This window comes from Periplaneta americana, chromosome 7 (genome assembly GCF_040183065.1).
Source record: "Periplaneta americana isolate PAMFEO1 chromosome 7, P.americana_PAMFEO1_priV1, whole genome shotgun sequence".
Classification (NCBI taxonomy): domain Eukaryota; kingdom Metazoa; phylum Arthropoda; class Insecta; order Blattodea; family Blattidae; genus Periplaneta; species Periplaneta americana.
Genome location: NC_091123.1, coordinates 52,268,742 through 52,274,097, shown reverse-complemented (window position 1 = coordinate 52,274,097; position 5,356 = coordinate 52,268,742). Strand labels below are relative to the sequence as shown.

The 5,356-nt window shown below is 35.5% G+C and overlaps 1 non-coding gene across 1 annotated transcript; it reads left to right on the top strand.

Annotated features, from left to right (window-relative positions):
• Positions 1-3,626: 3,626 nt before the first annotated feature.
• LOC138703845 (U4 spliceosomal RNA) lies at positions 3,627-3,774 on the top strand. The gene has a single exon (XR_011333275.1). It is a non-coding gene; the product is annotated as a U4 spliceosomal RNA (small nuclear RNA).
• The last annotated feature ends 1,582 nt before the right edge of the window (positions 3,775-5,356 follow it).

The window sequence follows — 5,356 nt, the reverse complement described above, 5'->3', positions numbered from 1 at the left end:
TAACATTATAAACATGATATATTACTGTAGATTATAGTCAGCTGAATCAATGTGTATGATTATTTAAACACTGTGAGGAGCTTTCCCATTTTCGGATTTATTTTCATATTTCTCGTTCCTGGCTCACTCGACCTGTGATGCCAATGCTGAATTGTGAAAATTAATGTATATTAAAGAAAATAATTCGAGGAAATAATAATATAAATAAATTATAGAAAACACCAATTATAATAATAAAATAATAGGGCATATATTTAACTTAATTACTGTTGTTGTTAGGAATATAAATAATAATGAGAAATAATTGTGTTATAATTCAATTTATTCAATTCAGTTTATTTTGTTCATAATATATTAATATGTAATATATATTCGTGTAGTTACACAAATATTTTCTATGACGTTTGTCACTTAGGCCCTTCTTCTATGTTGTAATTTCTTGCTTAATCCATATTAAAACAATATACCATGACCTAATGTGTTTTTACAAATACGCGTTTGTTTTCCGAGCAGTTATTGAGGATTATTTTAGTATCACGGAATTAGGATATCACTCACGGAATTAGGAAACCACTATCACGGAATTTGGATCCCTGCCACGGATTTAGAAGCCACTGTATAACAATGAAGAATCATATATTATATACCAAACTTGTGAAACTGTTGACACTGAATGTTGTAAAAACTGTAGCTAAAGGTCAAAATAACGTCATTTAGGTGTTATTTAAAAATTTTAGCACGATTTTGGCATAAATATTGTCTTTATTAAATGTCATGGAATTAGGCAACCTTACCCTACTGTCTTGCTGCTATCTTTAGACTCAAACGCATTCTGCTAAATAGGCGGAGTAGTGTATTATACAGGGACATCATTTTATTTTTACGTCAATTTTTATTGTACCTGAGTTTTTGAATGTACTTCACTCCCACCCCTTCTACTAATGAAGTTCAACCGTCCGCCACACAGAATCAAGACCGCATATACAGTCATAGTAGCCTTACGGTCATAGTAAACAGTACGTTCCAAAAATATGTTTGCGTTTTCCAGTGACGAAAGAACTTTCAATATAGAATCATTTTCGCACAGGTACTGTCGTCCATTTGCCTACGTCGCATCCCGGTTTCCCCCATCTGCTTCTATTCGCCTCTCTGTAAAGGCTAGTGGCTGGGCTGTCTTAGCTCTTTTCTGAGAACATTAATTTCTGTTAGGAATTGGACGTCTACGTAATATACCCATACAATTGTTAAAAATAACTTAAATAAAAGGGCCTCGTTAAGTAATTAACTGTCATGTGATTTCCTCCCCTTCTACGACCCTGCGACATAACCACTTGGACGGACAGTAGATAGCATGTCTGAGTAATTTTATCTTTTCGGATTGGGCAGAAGTGAAGACTGAATTTACAGTACGTAAGGTAGGTTACTCTTTTATAGAGTAGGTACAGAATTATTTCAACATGAGTTAGTGATACGAAGTACGAACCTGGTAATTGGAATTACGTACAATAGTCTATAGTGCGATAATATGCACATTAGAACTGAAGCCTATATCGAAATGAACGCCCACCATTTTCAAAAATGTGTTTAAATATCCATATTATGATTATTTTTCAATTTAACTTCATTCTCTATAGTGAATGCTAATGTGCTGTAGACAGTATAATACGATATACGAAATACGAAAAGCCTGAAATCCCATAAGGGCAACGGCCTTCTACAGGAGAGTGTAGGGTGAGCTGAAGATCTGCTACACTTGGGGAGCCAGTCCAAGAGAGCTTACACTATACACTTACAAACTAAACACATAAACAGATTATACCAACTAAACACGAAAAACAATACAGACTAAACACATAAATTATGCAAACTAAACATCCACACAAAATATGCAAACTGAACACATAAATTATAATCCGAACACAACTGCCCACACTAAACACACGATAAAAGAAAAAGAAAAAAATTGCACAAACTGAACACATACATAATCTTAACTCACACACAAACTAAATACACAAAAACCTATACCAATTGCACACATAAATATTGTAAACAGTATAATATACACTGCAAAATGAATACAGCTCAGTTCGTGAGTAAAACCACCCATTGTTAATACAGTACTGTATTTTGATTAAACAAAAACCTAATGAAAATGATAAAAAAAAGCGCGATATTTCCTAGTTTACGTAAATGGATGAACTACTTTTCTTCCCTCCTATACCTAGTAGAGTGATTTGTTTGTATATTACGCCAGGATCATCGAACTCCAGTCGTGGAAGGGGGTAGTAAACTGTTTTTCCGGTTCTCAATCGCTGATTCGAAGGTATAGCCAGCTTAATATTAGAAATGTTAGTAAAAATAAAATGATGTCCCTGTATTTTGCATATCACGTACTGTGTACTATCAAAATGTTCACTTTTAAAGATATATCACTTAGTTCAGGATTGATTGATTGATTGATTGATTGATTGATTGATTGATTGATTGATTGATTGATTGATTGATTGATTGATTTGACTATACATATTCGCTACATCTACACACTACTGCGAAAGTTGAGAGTGGCATTTGTATTTACGTAATATCATAAGTTTTTGACGTGTCTTCTTTTCTTATGCATATTCCCTTCGAGTTAAGAATTGTACGCGTGTCGCTTAAAGTACTTTACGTGAGCGCTAACCCGTGCGCTTGTATGTACATTTGTCTTTGGCGTTATGTAAAATGAATTCGGCTTGTAAGAGAATTGTTTTATAAACATTTTATGCATTTCTCTCCTCTCCCTCTTTCTCTCTCTGTGCAATATTCCCGACAATGAGCAATTCAACGTTTAACAATATGGCTAACGTTATTTCGTGTTTCATATTGGCCTGGCTTTTTCACAGCCCAGCCTCACAATTCCCTCACATCGTGATTACTATAGAATCTATACGCATCACTTCACACGCATTCAATTGTGTATGACACTTGACCAACATATTTTGCCCACGGATGTTGTTGCTATTTTATTGTAAACGCGAAGTCCACGTTTTGCAGTGAAATAGAAACGATTGTTTTAGTTGTCAACCGTGTGAGAGAAGAGAAGGCTGGAGAGCGGGGCGAGGTGGTCAGAAGGGAAAAGACAGCCATATCCGTGTGAGAACAATTACAGTAACACGCAACTAACACCGGCAGTTCCTGGTTCTCGATTTGTTGACATTAAAATAGACAATGGAGCAATATCAAACTGTTAAATGCATCGGTGGTATCCTTCCTGTAGGGTCAGGTCATGCTAGGTCACGGACCCCGCTAACTGATGTTGCATTCATTGTTGTGTTGTGGTGGACACATTGACCTCCCTCTGTTGGGGTAATTCGCTACACCCAGACTGCAACAAATTGCGTTATACTGATATGAAGTGTCTCTCTGTTCTCTGAATGGGAGTAATTGGTATTGGTGAAGGTCTTTTTTCCATATGAACAATAAAAGAACTATACTATTTCCAACTAAAGATTGAAGTAGACATAAACAAAACCGAAATGTATTACTCCGCAATCGCAAGCTAACTACCAAAGCAGCCACCAGGGCGCATTATTTTCAGCAAGTGAGCACGCAGGGCAGCCATCGTCTGATATATTGCAGACAACATTTCTGCGCAGTGGAAATATCGTAGCCAATGAGGTCTAACCGAGGTGCGATTATTGTTAGTTGAAAGTTCACAGGGCTAACGGCTTCGAAGCTGGGTACCTGGTTCTAATGAAGTGCACTGGAAGCAATTTAAAACATGGGGGCATGAGATAGTAACTCTGCCTGCCATTAAAATTCACTTCAATTAAATCCCCAAGGTAAAAAAATAAATAAATAAAGAAATAAATAAAAAAAACACATTTATTAAACTAACCCGTAAAATGCTCACAGAGGGTTAATAACAAGACTTACATGATTTTAATAAAGTTAAATTTTTATTAATATAATAATTAGATTCTATTTACGTCAGTGTGTGAACTCGTACACCATTAATCGGAAATTGATAGCGGCTCTATCCCCTCCATCAGTGTTGCCGCGACCTACTCACGAAAATCAGGAAAAAAACAAATCATTGAAAAAACAGGAGATAACAGTAGATTAATTAATAATGAATTTTACCATTCTATTATATTGATTACAAAACAATGTATACTATAATAAGATGATAGACCTACTGTTGTATTACTACACAATACATCCCCACCACTGAAATGAACAATTTTGTTAAATTAACTTCAGCCAACTCTAGTCAATTTATGTAGGCCTAACTAAGTCTGTCAACACGTGCAACAATACACAAAATATGTTTGGTAGAACTTTCATCTGTGGATTCATAGGCAATTTGCATTATCTTTCTGTGTTTTCCACTCTTATTATATTTTGGACAATAACTGTAGTTCTTGTACGCCCACAAGTTACCTTAGTCGCAATTTCTGAATTTGTACAAAAATAGACTTAATTAGTGCTGGTAAGTGCACCATAATATTAATAAACAGATTATGTTCTACTACAATAACAGATTGGTCTCACTTCTGCTTCTCTCGCCATAGTGTTTATTTTAGGAAAATCACTCGTAAAACCTGATTGTTTTTTGTCCTAAAGTGTCTGATCTTTTCAAATGCTTAGTGTTTCTGCATGCATTTCCAAACCTATTTTTCCTCTTATGGGTGGAAGAGGTCCGATTCACCAAAATTTAAGAGGTGATTCTACATGTTGCATATATATATTTATATATATCAAAACTTCTAATACAATTTTCCTTCGATGAAGCACCTTTAAGCAGAAAAAAAAGTCTTTGCTCAATATTTACAGTGCTCTATTGCGGTAACAGCCTGGGAGAAATGATTGATTGCTATACAAGTAGATACGTAAAAATGATCGTAATAGTAATAGTAATGTAGAAATTGAACCGTTTAGTCATGAATTAAATGGAATAATTGCGAAAATCATTAAAATAAATCCTTCAGTTGAGCGGACTGCCGTGTGTCATTGACTGAGTACAGCTGAGGAGGAGGAGGGGAAGGTAAGGAGTGCAGGCCGCGCTTGTTAGAGTTATTGCAATAGCCGTGATCTTGCCAAATGTTTCATAGAAACATAATGATTTCGTCTAAAATAGTGAATGTTAGAGAAAGAAACTTATTTAGATTTTTCAAATCTCTCCTTATGATCTATTACCAGTTTCATTTTGGTGCAGTGGTTACCTTCCAATCTGTATATATTGAGAGAGAGAGAGGGGGGGGAGAGAGAGAGAGAAAGTGTGTGTTTGTGTAGTTGCGAGCGTATTGAAAATCCGAGCACAGTACCACTGGTAACTTTAGCATGCCCAAAAGGCAGGAGAAATTCGGACTTT